This window comes from Pantherophis guttatus, chromosome 4 (assembly GCF_059756535.1).
Source record: "Pantherophis guttatus breed Tessera chromosome 4, ASM5975653v1, whole genome shotgun sequence".
NCBI classification, from domain to species: Eukaryota; Metazoa; Chordata; class Lepidosauria; order Squamata; family Colubridae; genus Pantherophis; species Pantherophis guttatus.
This window is the reverse complement of record NC_142066.1, coordinates 45,249,749-45,270,809: the sequence shown is the minus strand read 5'-3', so window position 1 is coordinate 45,270,809 and position 21,061 is coordinate 45,249,749. Positions and strand designations below refer to the sequence as shown.

At 40.1% G+C, this 21,061-nt stretch overlaps 1 long non-coding RNA gene across 3 annotated transcripts in view; it reads left to right on the top strand.

Moving 5' to 3' along the window:
- The window catches only part of LOC132711818 (uncharacterized), a 51,586-nt gene that overhangs the window by 15,506 nt on the left and 15,019 nt on the right, over nt 1-21,061 (top strand). For 2 of the 3 annotated variants that reach the window (XR_015733780.1, XR_009622560.2), the window contains one exon: nt 1,009-1,088. The exons of the other annotated variant lie outside the window; for it this stretch is intronic. This is a non-coding gene — a long non-coding RNA (uncharacterized LOC132711818). The remainder of the gene's footprint in view (nt 1-1,008; nt 1,089-21,061) is intronic. 3 annotated transcript variants of the gene reach the window in all.

Here is a 21,061-nt window from a genome sequence, read left to right as displayed (position 1 = left end):
TTTCGCAATTGTTTATTAGGTGCAAGTTGCTAGTACAGAGATTACAGTTCTTAGATGTGGCCCAATCCTTTTATCATAGTCCTTCATATGTCCTTTCTTTTTAACGAAACTCTGTCCCCAAGTTTTTTGTTAATTAGTAGAATTTATACTACAAGTAATAGTATTACATTATTACTATTATTTCTATAATGTGACATAGACTTATGGGGTTGAAAGGGCCATTATAGCGGAAGTAATACTTGAGGCCACTCAGAATTTTTTTAACTTTGATTTTCACTTTTAAGCTGTAAAGTTTTTACTTTGTTCTTAACTCAGATTTTAATCTTTTCATTCATGTGTTTTTATTGTTTTATTATGCTGTTTTAAACTGCCAAAGTCACTTAGGTGAGATGGGCAATGCAGAAAAATTAATCAATCAATCCTGCTGGATCAGGCCAAGTCAACTTTATTGTAGGCCATTATTCAAAAATGGGTTTTTCTTGCTTTAAAGAGCTTAACCAAAGTCCCTCAGTGAGCTGAGTATCAGAAGAGGGGCGCTGAGAAGTTGGAAGATGAAATGAAAGCATCGGTGAGAAGGAAATAATATAGAATTGCACTGAGTAACTATGAATAGCAATTAATCCATGAAAGTCAAAGGTAAATGTCCACTAAGGGTTGAGAATAGCTCCACCCAGTAGGAATATTCCTTCTCAGAAGCTTCTTTTTTTCACTTGTAAGCAGTCTACTGTATGTGTATATGAGAATGGAGGCAAAAGTCATCTTATGAACTGTTAAATAATTAAGCCAGAATGAACAAGCCATGTGTGTAGAAGAGAACAGGAGGGTATTTCAAGCATGGTGAGTCATTGTTCCACATGATTATGTGCGGGTTAAGTTCAGTCTCAAACTCAAAAATAAATCTGAATTCTAACAATGCTGGATATAACTGATGTGACATTTTACAAAATTGAAGAGAAGGCAATAGCTGATGTTTCATACCATGCCATTTCTTTTTGTTGTTTCTTTTAGTTGGGACATGGATGAGCATTTCAAACTACGTAACAAAATATGAGCTTAATTTGAACCAAGAAGACACAAGCACAGCAATGGTATGTGTGTGTGTGTGTGTGAGAGAGAGAGAGACAGACACACAGAGAGAGAAAGAGGCCTCAAGTTACGACCACAATTGAGCCCAACATTTATGTTGCTAAGTGAAACATTTGTTTAGTGTGTTTGCCCCATTTTACGACTTTTGTTGCCACAGTTGTTAAGTGAGTCATTGCATTTGTTAAGGTAAACACACAATTGTTAAGTGAATGTGGATTCCCCATTGACTTTGCTTGTCAGTAGGTTGCAAAAACTGATCACGTGGCCCCAGGACACAGCAACTGTCATACACATTAACCACGTGCCAAGGATCTGGATTTTGATCATGTGACCATGGGATGCTGCAATGATCATGTGAAAAATGGTCATAAGTCACTTTTTTCAGTGCTGTTGTAACTTTGAATGGTCACTAAATGAACTGTTGTAAGTCGAGGACTACCTGTATTCCTTGTCACTTCTGGTTCAAAGAGTGGTCTACTAATATGCTTGAATTCCATTTGCTCTTTTATCCTAATTTGTAGAATGCAATAGAACAAAATACTCCCTCAAATTTTAAAACATTATTTACATAAAGGGGCGTGATAGCTCAGTGGCTAAAGACATGGAGTTTGTCAGGAAAGCTGAAAGTCCAGGTTTGATATCCGAGCTCCCATTACTTGCCCCAGCTCCGGCCCCCTTGCAGTTTGAAAGCATGCAAATGTGAATAGATACATAGGTGCCACTATGGTGGTAAGGTAACAGCATTCTGTGCACCTTTCATGTATCTTCATGCTGGCCACATGACTGTGGAAATGCCTTTGGACAATTCTGGCTCCCTCGGCTAAGAAATGAAGATGAATATTGCCCCCTAGACTCAGACACAACTGGACAGGGGAAACCTTTACCTATGTACATAAAATCTTGGTAAAGTTAAGCATAATTCCCAGTGACTACATAGACACATCTATATGTCTGTGGAGATTGTCAGTCATCCAGGTCACGGTTGTCCCAAAGGTGCTTTTTCAAGAGGCAACTGGATTTCTGGTTTTTCTTTGAAGATGTTTTGCTTCTCATCCAAGAAGCAAAACGTCTTCAAAGAAAAACCAAAAAGTCCAGTAGCCTCTTGAAAAAACACCTTTAGGATACATCTATATGGTTTTCTTAGTATTAGGATTGAAGTGGTTTGCCACTTTTTCCTTCTCAGATGTGGGTTGTTGTCTCACATCCAGATACAAACTTTGCTTAGCTGTTTCAAAATCAGGGAAGCTTGACTTGAAGCTGTTGAATCTGTCTGCAACTTCTTGAAAAGTTACTTTGGGTTGTATGGCTGCTTTCTGCATCTGCTTTCAGCATGAACTCGGTGGAAAAACTAGCTAATGAAGTTGCAGGTAGATGCTATGTTTGCATCCTTAGAAGCTCTGAAGCATCTTTCTGGAAGTGAAGCTTAAGTACACTATAACCCCGTTTTACAGATTTCCAGTTAACATATTCAACATGGCTTTATTTAGAGGCAGCCTGACTCAAAAATAACTCTAACTGGCTTAAAGGATAGATAAAAAAAGATAATATGTGTTCAGGCAAGCTGCATTCTGGACATTATAAAACACACAAATGGGCCCCACAACCATCCTATCTCAAAGCTTGGCAGAACAGCTGTGTTTTTAAAAATTTCATCATCAGGATAGGAGTTACATAAGCAACACAATTGTTTTCTTCATACAGTATGTCTGAAGCCGCTTCTAATAATGTTCTTCAAGTGCATTATTGTGAGGGATGGTGCGATGATGATAATTAAAAATCTGGTGGAATAATAGGAAATAAATTGTTGCTATTTTGCTAAGCATCTTAAAATGTTTGTTTTCCCACAAAGTTTAGCCTGAATGTTCTTCTTTACTGGATTTTATGACAGTCAACGCAATCTAAAAATTCCTACGGTTATATCTGAGATATAGTTATTTAGTAATAATTCAATGGAACTTCTAAATAAATATGTATAAAGGTTGCATTCTTCATTTAAGTCTCAGTACACATTGATTGTTTCTAGTGTGTTCTAGAGCAGGTGCTGTTTTAGAGTTTTAAGTTTGGGAAATTAATTTTGTTTCTCAATAAAACTTTCTTAATGTCTAGTAAATAGAACTTAATACGCGATGTTTCAGAAAGATATATAGAAAATCATGGAACGAAATGTCTCGGAGAACATGATTAATCATGGGTTTTTCCCAGTCTTTTCATGCCCTATCCCCTTAAACTTTCTTGATTTTTTGGCCTAACTGTCTTAGGCCAAGAAATCCCATTTCCTAGCACTGAGTGTCACTACCAGTGCAGCAGAAATTCTTTGTGTTATGTTGCATGAAATAGTATGTATATGTAGTGGAGAGAAACCCTAGGGACTAGGCCAGTTTATTTCCAGTTTTGTGGATCTTTCATGACAGAAAAGCTGGCCATCTGAAACTATTCTGTGTATGAAGTTGGCTCTATCAAGACTTGCAGAATGGAAGAGGCTATCTAAATACATTAAATAGAGTATTACATTGCACATTTATGTATCGCTAACTCACAGTTAGAAGATTATGTTACAACATCTAAGATGTATAACTTTCTTTTAAGAGACTAGGGAAGTGGTTGATGGGGGAAACAACCGGCTGCTGTTATTTACAGCCAGAAGACAGTGGGTGGTCTAAAAAGCAGCTGTAATGAACAAGCATGTCTTCAACCAGCACCATATCCAGAAAAAACAGATTTCAAGGTTCATGAATCACTGAAGATCTTTCCCAGTCAAACATCTAAAACATAACCTCTTTATTCCATTCTGTATAAGAATCTTGAATACTGAGAGAATTGTGGCTGATGTTCCTTCTGGCTGCAAATGTGTTTCTGTTTTATTTTTAAAAATACAAACATAATACTTGGGTTCCATATTGCACTGGAGACCAGCTGCATGGAAGAGATGTATGGTAGTGCGGATGTATAGAAAAGGGCTTTGCATTTCTGGCAAATCCTTCTCCGGCAATCACAAAAGTTCTTTTATGTCTAATCAGCTTTGGTAAGCAGAATTTAAGGAAAGGAAGAAGGGGGAAGGTACTTACAGGTGTTTGGGATTGTTCTGGTGGCTTATCTCCTGGGATGGAGGAAGGGAAGGAGACCATGACATAATAAATTTGAACATTGTGCAAAAATTTCTAATAATCTATTTACTGGAAGCAAGGAATGAAGTGGCAAGAGGATGCAGAATCCTTCGGGGGGGGGGGGGAAGCATGGTTGGAGGGAAAGAGCAAGAGATGCTAGACACTGTAATAAAAGTTAAACTGTCAATTAGAGGGACTGTTGATTGGATCTGGAGGATCAAGGCTGTAATGGACCAGCTATTGGGATTAAGTTGTTGGCTGCTGAACCCCTGAATAATTAAACTTATCTGACTGAAACACCTGTGTGGAAAAACAGTTATACCTGAAGAGTGAAAATTAAATGATTGCTGGTCAGAACTAAACAACAATACCAGCCCTGTCAGGATTAGTATAGATTTATTTACTTATTTACCATATTTTTAATTCACTTAATAACTGAGTTTTTTTGGATGGCCAGAAACATCTAAAATTATTCAAATGATGAAAAGGTGGTAGTTAAATGACAAGAAAGTGTCTCAATATTACCGTATAAAAAAGACTATTTCAATTTAGTAGGAGCCCTCAAAATCAAAATGGAACTATAAAAAATTCCTGAAAGAAGGTAAGATATGATTGCGTGTAGCAGGTATGTTTCTCTGAGGAGAGCATCCCCTCAGTCTTTCCCTATAGCTGGTTACAGCTTTTCTGCCATTGCTCTCAAGGAAGGCCTTCAAAGATAGCAGGAGCGTCAAATAACTCTTTCAAATTAGCAATGTTAATTTTTTTTAATGTTGATAGAAAATGTTCTAAGTATGAAAGTCGTTGAGAATAGCACTGTAGGCGGGACTAGAGGTCAAGTAGGTCGGAATACCCATTCTCTTGGACATAACTATTTTTTTAACCTTATTTATTTCTCTCCTTTTTTAAAAAAAATAGTATTGATTAATTATTTTTCCATAGAATAAAAGATAAATTAAAATGGAAGAAAAAAATAAAAAGTACAAGTGAAAAAGAAACTGAAGAAAAATATAAATTACTTCCAAATTTCAACAGATAGATTACAATCTTACAATCCTTCCTGTTTCTTCCTCGATTTAGAATAGCTCATTTAGTGGCTGTTCAAAATTACAACGGCTGTGTAAAAAGTGACTTATGATTGCTTTTTAGACTTTTTAGCCTGACTAGGTGGCTCAGTGGCTAAGACACTGAGCTTGTCGATCAGAAAGGTCGGCAGTTCGGCGGTTGAAATCCCTAGTACAGGTCTCCTGTAAGCAGAGGTTGGACTAGATGACCTCCAAGGTCCCTTCCAACTCTGTTACTGTTATGCTGTGGTCATGAGTCGACGACTACCTGTACAAATCTTTTCAGTCCCTCATTTAATCCACATCTTTCTTAATCTTCAAATCTATAAATCATTTCATTTCTTCCTTCTTTCAGCAAAAAAAAGTCCATATGAAGATTTCCAGTCTTTCACAAAAGTTTTTGTTGGTTTTTTTTTCTCTAACCAAACAGATCAGTTTTGTTATTTGTGTGAATTGTGATGTTTCACAATCCATTCCTCCATCCACTATGAGGATTTCCTTATTCTTCCTTCACTGTGCCAATAATAATTTTGCTGCAGTCATCAGAAAGCATTATTTCTCATTCTCTTTCTGGACAGAGTTGACTTCATAATCTAGTAACTATTTTGGGTTAAGTTTTCAAATTGTCTTTGAGGAAAGCTCCTGTACATAGCATTTCCAAAATTCAGCTAAAAGCTTGCCACCTTGTTTATATCTGATGAAAGAGTATCTTTGCCTAAACAATGCAATAGCTGTCAGCTAGGTTATTTTGGCAGCAGATAAATGTTTTGAGCTAGTGGGATGATTTAGAATTTTGGGAGCAAACTGTGGGCACTCTCATAAAATGGCTGCCAGGGGGCATCCTGCCTGTGCACAAAATGTTTGTCAGTCAGTGTTAACAAAATGCCGATTTACCAAAAGGTAAACTGGTAAAAACATAAACTTAGGTTTCAGCATAAACTAAATCTAACCTGACCCATTATTTGTATATTTTAAAAAGTGTGGAGATCAAATGCATTCTTGGAAATATATATCATACTATGGATGTTTGCTATATTACATATCAGCTCCCATTTATTCATTTTTTAAAATTAAAAGCGTATCAGAGAACAGCTAAAGTCAGATGAAAAAGAGATCTTAGTAGGTGCCAAAGGACATGTTAGCAGATAAATTAATGCCCATAGGGCTCACTTTGCGTACAACTGGTCTAAGCTGATAAAAGGCACTGCTACATTTTAAGGCCATCTGTGCCTCCAATGACTATGATAAATGCTGAACTATCTTGGAAATATGTCTCTGGTCCTGTAATGGGAATGCAGTCCTTGCTAAGATAAATTGAGCACCATTCATTCAGACATTTCCTCTTTTTATTTGAACTGAATGCCAATTTTTTTTCTTTATTCAATCCATTACTTTCCTCAAGCCTTGATTCAGAATACCCATTGTCTCACTAGGATTTAAAATTTACACAAAGAAAAATTGAGTGTCATCTTTATATTGATACCACTGTTCATGTCCCAAGATGGCCTCTCGTAATGGTTGCATCTTATTCTTAACAGTATGGGTTGCGTTCTTCTTTCTCTTTCTTCTGGTAGATAAAGACCTTAGCATATCAGATACTAAGTTTGCGTTTGTAGTCTATATTGCCCATGCTTTGCTAACAATCAAGTTTGGGGGAGATTGAGTAGAAAATTGGGTGGAAAATTAGATCTCTGTGTTGTTTTTAACTTATTTTACTGTAGTTGTTTTAAATTTTGATCTGTAATCTGCAGTAGGAGATGGCAAAGGTAATCTCAGAATCACTGAATGAAATATTTCAGGGGTCCTGAACAATGGTGAAATGTAAAATTTGTTATTACTGGTTCTGTGGGTGTGGCTTGGTGGGGGTTAATGTGACTGGGTGGGCGTGGCCAACTTTTAAAAAAAAACTTTTAAAAGCATTTTTCTACAGCCTTCTGCCGAAGAGGTTGTAAAAAAATGCTTTTAAAAGGCTCTAACGATCAGGCAACTCAGCTGGGATCTTCAGAGCCTTTTAAAAGCATTTTTTTCTGTAGAAAACATGCTTTAAAAAACCTCTGACGATCCCATCTGAGCCACGCGATCATCAGAGCCTTTTTTTTTCGGCCGAAGAGGTTGTAGAAAAAATGCTTTTAAAAGTTAAAAAAAAGCCTCTGATGATTGCGCAGCTCAGCTGGGCATGAGGGGGAAAAGGGATTTTTGCTACCGATTCTCTGAACCACCTGCCGCCATCGCTACTGGATCAGGTGATCCGATCCAAACCAGGAGCATTTCACCCCTGGTCCTAAACCATGGGGGAATTGCCAAAAAACTGGAAAAGAGCTGATGTGGTTCCAGTCTTCAAAAAGGGGAAAAAACTGGATTCAGGAAATTAGAAACCAATCAGCTTGACCTCAATACCTGGGAAAATCCTAGAAAAGATAATCAAGAAGTGGATTTGTGAGCACCTAGAAATGACAAGATGATTATTAGAAGCCAGCATGGATTTGTTAAAAGCGGATCATGCCAAAGAAATCTTATTGCCTTCCTTGATAAAGTGACTAAATCAAAGAAATGTGGATGTAGTATTTTTAGACTTAGCTAAGGCATTTGATAAAGCAGACTATCTTCCTGGTAAGATAGAAGAGATAGACTGGACTACCACATTTGCAGTTGGCTGACCAACTACACTCAATATGTGATTCTCATTGAAATTACATCTACATGAAGGGAAGCATACACTAAGGTACCGAAAGTTCTGTCTTGGGCCCAATGTTTTTCAACATCTCCACAAATGACTAGATGAGAGGATTGAAGGGACACTTATCTAGTTTGCTGATAATATTAAGTTGGGGGGAATTGCTAATTATTTGGAAGATAAGACTCAAGATTCAGACGGATCTTAATAGACCTGAGCATTGGACTCTATCCAACAAGATGTAACTCAGGCAGGAAAAACCACATACACAGGAAAAGAGTAGAGAGTGCCTGGTTCAAAAGTAGTGCCTGTGAAAGGGGTTTAGGTGTCTTGTTGGACCACCATCTAAATATTGGTTAGCAGTGTGGTGCAGCTGTCAAAAACTAAACGTGGTCCGAGGCTGCATCAATAGAAGGATAGCATCAAGTTCTCGGGAAGTGATAGTACTACTCTATATTGCACTAGTAAGGCCACACTTGGATGTCGAGTTACTAGAAAGAGTGCAGAGAAGAGCACAGGGAAGAGGAGATTGGTTTAGTCTCCATAGCATCTGAGGCCAGGACAAGAAGCAATGGGTAGATGCTCAACAGAGGAGAGGGAGGGACGGAGAGAGGGAGGGAGGGAGACAGAGAACCTGGAAATAATGAGCAATTTCCTGACAGTGAGAACAATTATGGATTCTGCATCCCTCGAGGTCTTCAAGAAAATACTGGCCAACCATTTGTCTGGGATAATATAAGGCCTTGGGAAGGGGTTGGTATTGAAGAACTCCAAGGTTCTTTTCAGCCCTACAATTCTATGATTCATTAATTTTGGGCAGAGCTTGTTTAGCAGGATAACAGTACAGTTTCTACTTTAATCCCAAATCTAAACCAGACGGAAACATACATAGAGAATCAGATTAATCTGAAGGAACCTGGAATCTGAAGGAAGTTGGAACATTCTGAATGCAGGACAGAATTCTTCAGAGAGATTGATGTAATAGTCTCTCTTTGTCAAGGAAAACATCTCGCAAATTTAAATTTTATTTTATTTTTATTATGTTTATAAGAGGATGATTTTTAGGTTCTAATTAGGCTCAAAATGTATTTATTTTCTGCAATCAGGACAGTAGGGCTAAGAATTTATGAACAGTACAGAGAGCTGACTTACTCCCAGTGCTGGCTCCATGTTTTGAAATCCACTTGAAATACGATACCTTTACCTCCTTAGTACTGTAACCATAAGGTGTTCTCTTTGCCAGGGAAAGAATCAAGTAACAAACAAGCTGGGCAGAGAACTACTGCACCTCTTTATTACTATGTCCTTTGCATAAGAGACTGGATGAACTAAGTGGCCAAATCCCAAAGGATAAAGAGTATCCTGCCCAGGGTTCTCAGCCCCAGGCTACCTGTCCAACTATGAGTCCTGGCAAGTGCCTAGATCAGTGATGGCGAACCTTTTCGGCACCAAGTGCTGAAAAGGGATCATTTTGCGTCCGTCATCAGGGCCATGACCTGAAGAGGAGCTGCGCAGGGGACATGCGTGTGCTGGATAAGGTACTACTAGTTTCTGGCAAAGACATGTGCACCGGCGAGCAGGGTGGATTTGATTTAAATCGAGTTGATTTAAATCACAATTTAAATCATGATTTAAATCACTAGTAAAAAGGCTTGATTTAAATCAACTCGATTTAAATCATAATTTTTAAAGAGCAACTGTCATCTCTGCTACTCCTTTGACCCACTGTTGACTCACCGATAGTCCCAGTGTTGCAGAATATACAGCCTCATGCTACATAACTAAGCTCCATTTCATGCTGAATAAACTAAATTATTTATGTATCTTAAATAGAAAACTATCTTACGATAGATTTTTACCCCAAAAGTTTTTTATTAAAATAAATTCGATAAAAATAAAAAAAATCCGATTTAAATCAAAAAAATCTGATTTTTTTGATTTTTTAAAAAAAAGCATTGATTTTTATCTACCCTGCCGGTGAGCAAGTCTTCTGGTTACTGCTGCACATGTGCGCACACATGCATCAGCTGGCTGGTGCGCATGCTTATGCTGGAAAACAGAAGACCAGATCTTCCGGTTTCTGGCACTGCTGCACATACAAAGGCCAGGTGATTGTCATGTGTGCATGCACACCAGAAACCCAGAAGAGGAACTGGCAAGGCCACGCGTGACAGACGACATGGCTCCGTGTGCCACTTCGGGCATATATGCCATAGGTTCGCCATCACGGGCCTAGATAATCCTCAAGCAACAGCCTTGGTTCTTTGCGATTTTCCACTATAACATACTCTCTTTCTGCTTAGTAACTTCATGCAGACATAAACAAAACAGATGTAATAAATGCCATTCATCAGATAGCTTGATCAGAAGACAAAATAATATGCTAACTGAGGAAAAGGAGATAAGTTTTGTGAAATGAAGTTGAAAGATATATTACTTTATAGCTAGTTTACTAAAAGCTCGCCAAATTGTTGATATTGTGAGTCCGGGGCTGATATTTATTTCTTTAAGTATTTTGATTTATAGACCAATTTATATTCCAAAGACTCTGGGCAGTTTACATCAGACAGTGCAGAATAAAATTAAAACAATAAAAATGACATAACAACCAGTAACAGCCGGACTGATGCACTACTACTTGGAGGAGGTAAAGCCTTTCCTGAAATTCATAGTTTCACAGTGAAGTTTCCATAGTTTGGAAACACAGTGAAGGGAAAGTGATCAAAATATCTGGGCTATTATACTGTCTTCTATGCATTGGTGCATTTTGGTTTTGGGAATCAACATGCACTGTCCCTGTCATCAACCAGTCATAGTCTGGTGATACATTCCAAAGAGTGAGACAGTTATGTTTTCTAAACGGATTGGGAGGAGGCACAAGGAACCAAAAAATAGCCCCATTGTCAGAGGAATATCTCAAGGGTGAGTTCAACTGATGTCTGATTAACCCTCCCCCATTTTTCTGTTTTATGATTATGAGGCTGCTGTGCTTATGTGTTAAGTCTGGAGACACTGCATCTCACATAAAGCATTCATTTCTCCAAATTAGGTAGCCTTGATTGCATTCTTAAAAGACAGGATCCGTGGTTGAATTCTGGGTCAGCCTTGCCTTACTCCTCTTCATAGCAGTGTCATATGCCGATAAACAGCCTGAAATATTTTGAGGACTATTTATTTTGCAGAAATACTTTGCAGATATCTTTCGTACTAATTATTGTGGCCTCTTGCTTATTAAAAAGTTGTATTACAGAAGAAATGGTGAAACAGATGGGCAAGAGTGTTCTGCTGTTGTCCATTCATTTATTATCGGTGATAATTGTTTTCTGGTTGACCACTTGTACTGTAAATCAGGGATGATTTACATCATCATCTTCTGATTCCTTGGGTGATTTAGAACAGATTATCAAGAGTTTCTGGCTTTCCAAATTAGAGTGTTATTCTGTAATATATGCCATTTCTATTTGAAGCTAATTATGGAAAACTTTTTTTCAAGTCAAAAAGCAAATCAAGTTATGAACAAGAAACTTGATCATATTTATGTTCTTGGATAGGATGGACAATGAAGGGTCTGAGTAATCCTTTGAGAAAATGTTTTGCACCTGGTTCTTACTCTTACTGGAGTACCTTAAGGCTGTAATAATAAAAAAATAGATCTTGCAAGTCTGAAGTTGTTGTTGGAAGAAATATCTAGGTCCAGTTCCAAGCCGGGAGAAAGGCACTGGAGACAAAATGGAGGCTGGAGGCTGATTGGAAAGAGGGTCCATTTATTTCTAAAGCAGAAGCACATGGGTGGTTCTGGGCAGCTGACAACATGGAATGGAGAGTTGGGGGTATTTATACCTTCTCTTGGACTTTGCACTTGAACTTCCTATTCCTGTGCAAGAACATGTATTCTATTGGCTGTTGTCAGACTCCCATGGTGCCATATACAAATTCTAGGAGTTTGAACCAAGTTTGGTTGAAGTTTAGCTGATTCAATGGAGGGGCTTGTTGGGCAATTCTTATTGTAGCTGACGGCTAACCCTACCTTTGTTCAGACCTTGCTGCAGGGAATTTGCTTATGAATAGAGCTAGCTATCTCTTTATCTGCTGTGGGCTATTATGCTAACATCTGCTGTGGGCTATTAAGAAAGATGGGGGCTATGCTTCCTGTCTCTAAAAAAACATGTTTCTCCATTTCTTATCCAGGGAAATATAATATTCTGCCTTTTTAATATTTCTTAAAATAGTTCATTCTGCTAGGATAGTAGGGAGGCTAACTTTCTACAGTGTCACTGTAACTTATTTGCTGATGGAGAAGTCCTAAATAAATATGGAAAAAATGCCTCCCTTCTGCAACTTTTCATAATTTTGAAAGTCAGTTCCAAAGGTACTTGGCTTAATAATAGTAAAATCCAAGCTCCATGTCACTTCTGAAAGTAGCTAAAACTTTACAGTAAGATTTATATTCTTATAATAGCTAGGTTGAGACATATTACACCACTGAATGTTGGGATTCTGAAAATGTGATACTGTTCAAATTAGAATATTATTTCCTTTGGATGACTTCAAAAACAGCCCAAATGACATCTCAGTACAGCTCCTCTTCATTTGCTTTGCTTTCTTCACAAAATGCATCCAGGCCATTTACTTCTGGGCAAAACCTCAGAAAACTCTAATGTGCTCAAATCTGATCTTGCTTGATGATACCAAAAGCAGATTCCAAGGGAAACTGCTAATTAGCTGCTCTTGAGCAATCGATGAGTTGCTAATTGCTACTTATCTTTGGGTAAAATGCGGAAAGCTTTTTGCAAGGGCACAGGAAGTATGCCACACCATAGGATGAGTTCTCAGTGTGCTGTACTTACAGATTTTAATTTTTTCATCACAAGGGGAGAATAAAAGTCTCAGGACCAAGAATAAAATAGCTCATATTGCTACCTACACAGAACTTGTGGGGTGAATGTTGCCCCAACTGAAAAAGAAAAAACACCAAAGAATTCTATGACAGCCATCGTTCAGAATTTAAGTGGGACATAAATTATAGTAGTCAGACCTTGGCAATGGTATAAACTGTGATATGCTAGAAGGAGGATATCTCTGAGGTTCTGCAGATGGTTGTGCCATTAAATTTTCACATATATTTTTTCCTTACATTTCTGAGTATGCATATGACTTTTAGGCATGCTTTCTTTCTGTGTTGGGTTTTTTTTTTTTTTTTTGCAGTGGTGGGATGATAGGGGCGGAATGGGACAACTCGCTGCAGCCGGGCGGACATCTCATCACGGAAGAGAGAGACAAATGAATTGCAGTGGGCCTTGCCTTGCTTTACATTTGAATGTTCTCAGGTTACAAGTCCTCAAGGCTGGGATGAACCAGAGTGTGGAGTTGTTGAATTGTCCTGCCTTGAGTTGTCCCATGGCAAGATGGCCAGGGAGAGTGGGCTGTGGCAAGTTGCCCTACATTGTGGTAGAGATGCCTTTGAATCAATGTTGATTCCTGGTTACTGCCTGTATCAGTCTCTGTGGTTTTCTTGGCAAGTTTTCAGAAGTGAGTTGCCATTTCTTCCTTCCCAACACAGACAATAGGGCTGACCCAGGTCTCCAAGCCAGAAGAAAGACACTGGAAACGTAGAGGCTGATTGGAAATATAATTTAATGATGAAGCAGAACCACTTGGGCTTTGCATTTGAACTTTCTGTTCCTGTGCAAGAACATGTATTCTATTGGCTGTTGTCAGACTCCCATGGTGCCATCCTAGGAGTTTGAGCTAAGTTTGGTTGAAGTTTAGCTGATGCAATGAAGAGGCTTGTTGGGCAATTCCTATTGCAGCTGACAGCTAACCCTACCTTTGTTCAGACCTTGCTACAGGGAATTTGCTTATGAATAGAGCTAGCTATCTCTTTATCTGCTGTGGGCTATTATGCTAACATCTGCTGTGGGCTATTAAGAAAGGTGGGGGCTATTAAGAGTGAGTCTGCTTTCTGCCTCTAAAAAACCATTTTTCTCCATTTCTCATCCAGAGAAATATAATATTCTGCCTTTTTAATATTTCTCAAAATATTTCATTCTGCTATGAGAGGGGAGGGTACTAAGGTCTACAATATAAAAAATAACATAAACTAATAATCAAGATAAACAATAGAGAGTAAAAAAAGAAAAGGGATAGAAGTGTGAAAAGAAAGGAAAATACAAATTTCTCCTGTGCGCTGCTTGGAGAGTCCAAGCATGGGTTAATTCAGTCAGATATGTTAATTACTGAGTTAGAATTTATTTGGCCACGCCTTCCTCCTCTGGTTGAGCCTCAGTTTTTTCAACTCAGTCAGAGAGAAAGACTTGTTTTGAGTTGGCTCTTCAAATTAATTGTATTAATTAGGAAAGAATTGGCTATTCACAAAAATAAAAATAAAACAGAACCTCTTTAAATTTGGCTTGGAGTGGCTGGGCAGAGCGCAGAGAGTGAGTCAGCGCTGTGAACTCTGCTGGGATAGCGATACGATCGCTACAGCGGCGGCCATTACCATATGGAGCCGATCTCAGCGGAGATAGTGGTAGAGCCACAGGCGGTCATAGTTGGCATTGGGGAGAGCCGAGGCTTCGGTTTCCACTTATTCTTGCTGCCTGGAGCAGAGGAAAACATGCGCTGATCGAACGGCCGATAGCCGCCATTTTGTGGGCGGTGGCCATTTTGTTGCAGCCGAAAAGCAGATAAACTTGGCAAATTCAAACGGCTGGAGGAAGATTGGAGCAAGTGAGCACCACCACAAGGCTTGGCCATCAGAAGGAGCTGTTTTTACACGCGAGTAAACCATGTTGCCGGTTTCTGAAGCGTTTTTGGTGGCATTTGTGACCATGTTGCTGGTCAAGCCCTTTCTTGCACCTGAGGGACCCTGATTGTGCTGCTGCTGCTTATAGTTACACACAAACAAACCGTGTTGCAGGTTTGGCGTGATTACAACTCTTGACTGCGCAGTGAGTAATTAGCTAGCCTTCTCTAGCAAACTTGGTTCACAGCTATTTTTTTCTATAACTCCTAGTTGTCCTCTGTTAGAGTTATGACAAATACTAGTGATTCTGAAGGGTCTTCCCCCAGTCAGCATCAGGCTGAGTGCCCTGTACTTAACAAGCCCAGATTGCGTTCAGGTAAGCCTTCTACTAGCACCCAAGCCAAACACTCTAAATCATCATCTGCAGCTGCCAAGAAGGACGCCCAGAAAAGGCAAAAAGCCTTAGAGAAGCGTTTTGCAAAGGCTCAGCAGCAAGCTGGGGCTCCTAAATCCCTAGAGGTTTCTAGGGATCAGAGTGGGCCTACTGATACTTTAACCCCATCCTTGCAATCACAGGATGTGCAGGAAGATCAGCCTAACTGGTCTCCCACGGTGCCTCAGGAACCATAGGGCTTTATTCTAGCCCCTGTTTAGCCTGCTCAAGCTTCCTTGCAAGGGCCTGGCAAACAGCACTCAGCGCCTTTGCCACTTTATGCCAACAGCAGCTGGGCTTTGCCCTCCGGAGGCGACTAATCGGGGGTTATCTTCAGAATGCTATTGTGCAAATTATTACTCAAGGCATTGATGAGGCGCTGGCACAAAGAGGGTTGCTGGCCCCTGGGCATCCAGGTCCTTCAAGGCCTGATCCTATGCATCATTCTTCACATAGACATAGAGATTATGGGGAAGAATCACATCATGCTTCCCCATCAGTTCACAACGAGGACTCGCTGGAGAGAGAGGAAGAGTTAGGCGATTTTGAGATGTCAGGTGATGAAGGGATGACCCAAGATAAACCCACTTATGCAGGTTTATTCCATCCTCATCTTTTCAAAACCTTATTACTTAAGGCTAAGATGACTGCTAATATGGGGCAGATGGGAAGATCTACAGCAGATTCTAAGGACTCTCAGGATCTTTGTGCCAGTCTTTTTACAGAGAAGGTTACAACTCAGGAAGTTATTCCTTCCCCAAAATTCTTTGTGGATGTGATTCAAAGGCAATGGGAACATCCTACTTCAGTTCCAGATCCTAGTGGCATGGACAAGAAGATGTACACAGTGGAGAAGGACCTGGAGGAGCTCCTACAGATTCCTACAGTAGATTCCCCCTTAGCTAATTTGGCCTCTGCAGCCATTCTCCCTTCAGATAACGCAGAAGGGTTGAAAACGGAGGACAGGAAGATAGATTTAGCTGCTTGCAAAACTCACCAGGCAGCGGCCTGGGCAATTAGGTCTGGTACAGCAGCTTCCTTCCTTTCCAGAACATCGCTCTTATGGCTGAAACAGATGCAGGCCAGGGCCTCTCCAGAGGATGTTCATCTTCAACGAGACATCAGTAAACTGATTGCTGCAATAGAGTATACAGCGGATGCGACTCCTAATGCGGCAAAATTTGCCTCCAGAGCTCTGGCATCCAATGTCGCTTCCAGGCGTTTGTTATGGCTACGCCAGTGGCAAGCTGACAAGGTCTAAGTGGCGTCTGGCAGCAGCCCCCTTTAAAGGAGGTCAGCTGTTTGGAGAAGTGCTAGATCCCATCCTGGTAGAGGGGAAGGATAAAAGGAAAGTCCTACCTCAGTTGTTTAGGAGATCAGACAGAAGGTCTACTCCTTATTACTGTAGGCAGCCCTTTCGGAGTACTGAGGCGGGGTTCTCTGCCTCACAATTCCACAGGCAATTCTCCCAGGGTTTGGACAGGTCACAGGACAGATCAGGATTTCGAGACAGGTCTCGACAGCCACAGTCCAGGCGGCCTTACAGGGGATCAGGGGGACGTCCCTACCGCTGTTCCAAATGACTCATGGAGTCATATCCCCATTGGCGGCAGGTTAAGGATGTTTGCCGACCAGTGGAGGGAGACCATCACGGATGCGTGGGTCTTACAAACAGTAAATCTCGGACTGACTCTAGAATTTTGTTCCAGACTTCCTCAACATTTCATTCAATGTCCTGTGCCCAGAGATGTCACCACGAAAGTTCTAATGGAAACCGAAGTTCAGCACTTGCTGGACATCAAGGCTATAGAACCGGTACCTATAGAACCGGGTGCAGCAACTCATTGTGCAAGATCAGGATTCCTCAACAGGTGCTTCAGTCCCTGAACTGGTGGAAGTTGGAGGCCATGGAGAAAGGATGCCTGATTCGAGATCCTTCCAGACTGGTGCTGACATCATTCAAGATGGCCTTCCTGGTGGCGATTACATCTGCATGCCAAATATCTGAACTAGTGGCTCTTTCGGTGCACCAGGATTTGTGCATTTTTCACCCGGACAGGGTCATTCTTCGCTTGGACCCCATATTTGTGCCAAAACTAAATACCTGGTTCCATAGGGCACAGGAGGTCATTCTGCCAGACTTCTGTCCAAATCCGAGGTATCCACATGAAAAATGCTGGCATACTTTGGATGTGCGCAGGGTTCTTAAGAGATACATTAAATGTACAGCTTCCTTCCGTCGCACGGAATCCTTATTCATGTTGTTCCAGCCCACATCTATGGGGAAGAAAGTGTCACCATCCACCATTGGACGTTGGCTCATACCTTAGCTTATGAACAACAGGCCCACCCTATGCCACGTCGCATTATGGCACACTCTACACGAAGTGTGGCAACAACTGCGGCCTGGGTGACACAGGCCTTGATTTTGGAAATCTGCAGGGCAGCCACTTGGGCTTCCCCTTCTCCATTTGTGAGACATTACAAGTTGGACCAGTATGCTTCGACAGAAGCTGCATTCGGGAGATGAGTATTGCAACGAGTCCTTCCGGCCGAGGGGATCCTGGATCAATTTGTTTCCCGCCCTACAACAATTTAGCTTGGGTATATCCCATGCTTGGACTCTCCAAGCAATGCACAGGAGAATGAACGTTGGACTTACCTTGAACGTTCCTTCTATGTGCGCTGCAGGAGAGTCCAGTCTCACCCTGGCTTGTACTGGTCCGGGGTCCAGGAGTGGTCGATTCTTCGGATGGACTGTGTCTTCTCTGGTTCCGATTTCGTTGAAAAAACTGAGGCTCAGCCAGACGAGGAAGGCTTGGCCAAAGAAATTCCAACTCAGTAATTAACATATCTGACTGAATTAACCCATGCTTGGACTCTCCTGCAGCGCACATAGAAGGAACGTTCAAGGTAAGTCCAACGTTCAATATACAAAGAATGACTTCTATTGTCTTCTTCCAAGGATATAAAGAACATTTACATTTGATTCTTAGCTTATGTCCATTTCCATTTTCCTTTTTAAATTTTAAAATCATCAAATTCATATGTCAACATCTGATTTTTCTCCATTCCTGCAAAAAGTCCACAAAGGGCTTCTAATTATAGATGAATTTCTTCTGTGATTTTTTTTTCTAATGTGGGCTTGTAACTTGGCTATTGTTGCGAGTTTTATCATCTTTATTAACCATTCCTCTATTTGGGTATTGTAGAGTCTTTCCAATGCTGAGCATATAAAATTCATGCTGCTATTATCATATATAACCCTAAAATACCATATGATTTTTCCGATGTTTTATTCATTGTTGTTGTTAGTTGCGAAGTCTTGTCCGGCCCATCGTGATCCCATGGACAACGTTCCTCCAGGCCTTCCTGTCCTCTACCATCCCCCAGAGACCATTTAAGGTCACGCTTGCTACTCCAGTGACTCCATCCAGCCACCTCATTCTCTGCCGTCCCCTTCTTCTTTTGCCCTCAATCTTTCCCAGCATTAGGCTCTTCTGCAGTGAGTCCTTCCTTCTCATTAGGTGGCCAAAATATTTGAGTTTCATCTTCAGGATCTGGCCTTGTAAAGAGCAGTCAGGGAGGACTGACCGGTTTGATCGCCAGAGTCTTCTCCAGCACCATAATTCAGAAGCCTCAATTCTTTGGCGCTCAATCTTTCTTATGGTCCACCTTTCACAGCCATATATTGCAACTGGGAAAACCATAGCCTTGATTATATGCACTTTTGTTGGCAGGTTGATGATGTCTCTGCTTTTTAGTATGCTATCTAGATTTGCCCCAGGAGCAAGTGTCTTTTAATTTCTTGGCTGCAGACCCCATGTGCGGTGATCTTGGAGCCCAGGAAAATAAAATCTGTCACTACCTCCATTTCTTCCCTATCTATTTGCCAGGAATTGAGAGGGCTGGATGCCATGATCTTAGTTTTCTTAATGTTGAGTTTCAAGCCAACTTTTGCACTCTCCTTCTTCACCTGCATCAAGAGGCTCTTTAGTTCTTCACTTTCTGCCATTAGAGTGGTATCATCTGGATATCTGAGGTTGTTGATATTCTCCCGGCAATCTTAATTCCAACTTTTGATTCATCTAGCCCTGCCTTTCTCATGATGTGCTCTGCATATAGGTTAAATAGGCAGGGTGATAGTATACAGCCTTGCTGGACTCCTTTCCCAATTTTGAACCAATCAGTGGTTCCATGTCCAGTTCTCACTATTGCTTCTTGACCCGCATATAGGTTTCTCAAGAGACAAATAAGATGGTCTGGTCCTCCCATCTCTCTCTTTTTTTTTTAATTTTTTTATTTATTTAAAACAATACATAAAAAAAAAATAGTCAAACAAATGATCGCGACAGGAACTTTACATGATATTTACACTTTCTATGGTATGTAGGCTTCAGTCAGATTTAACATATATTAAACATAATCCTGGTTATACTTGACTTTTTGGGCGTCTGTTGTTCAACCAAACGTACCATTTGTCCCAACATTGGAAATATACGGAGTCCTTTTGATCTCTCAATGCTTTAGTCAGTCTGTCGGCTTCCGCATAATCCAAAATTTTCTCCAAAATCAAATCTTCAGCCGGCAGGTCTTTCCCCTTCCAATGTTGGGCAAAACATATTCTTGCTGACGTGGTGATAAATACACACAGACACCATATATTTGTGCCTATGTTGTCTGGCCTAATGTTCAGTAGATAGTACTCTGGTTTCATAATTAGGTTATAACCTGTGATTTCCATGATCCATGCCTGTATAATTTTCCAGAATTCAGTCGTCCTGGAACAGGTCCACCACATGTGGAAATAGGTGCCAATCTCCCCACACTTCCAACAGTTTGGTGAGAGATTTGAATACATTTTAGAAAGACGAGCAGGTGGAAGGTGCCATCTATACAGCATCTTGTACACATTTTCTTTGTATGATGTTGCCCACAGGAATTTCATATGTTTAAGCCAGATTTCTTCCCATTTTGTCATATCAATTGGATAGCCAATATTTCTCCCCCAGGCAATCATAGAGTCTTTAACTATTTCATCCCCTATCCAATAGTCTATTAAAAGTTTATATATCCTTGATAACATTTTGTCCTCTTTTCCTAGAATGATATTGTCCAGATCATGCTGATTCAAATTAATACCATCTTGTTCCCTATCTTTTTTAAATTTCGAGCAAATTTGGGCATAAGCCCACCAATCCAGTTGTCTTCCTTGCAGCTCCAATTCATTTCTTGATTTCAGACTACCATGGGGGTCCAGAAGTAAGAGAGGTGATTTTCTTTGTTATATAGAGGCCTATACGTTATAGCTTCGAGTGGGACCAGCCAAGAGGGGTTTGAAGAGTAAAATTTACCCTTAATTTTCCTCCAGGACTCAATTAGAATATTCCTCACATAATGTCCTGCAAGGCACCTGTGCTTTGGGATTCTGTTTTGCCAAAGAAAATAATGCCAACCTTGATGTCCTCCCATCTCTTTAAGAACTTGCCTCTTCAAGAATTTGCTAGGTTTTATCCATAAACCCTAACAAAAAGTTTTTGGTGCAAATTGTATATTGTTTTTCATTTTTTAAAAATTATATCAGTAATTTCTTCCAACATTGTTTTAGCTCTTTTATAAGTTCACCAAAGGTGATAAGAGCTTCAGTCTTAAATTTCCAGCAACTCTTTGGGGGTCCTTTATAAATTTTAGCTAGTTTATCTGTGGATGAATGATGTGGCTAATTTTGTAGAAATTCTCTTTGAGATTAATAAATTTAAGGTAAATTTCAGTTCCCTTATCCACGTATTTTTCTATTGATCAGTTGATACGTTATATTGAATTTTTTTTTTTGACCAGTTTATTGTATTATTTTTAACGAACTCATTTTCCATTTCCAAATTTAACAAAAGTTTACACAGTTCTGTTTCAAAAATAGTTTTATCGTATTCAAAACTGTAGAGTTTCTTCTCAGCTTTA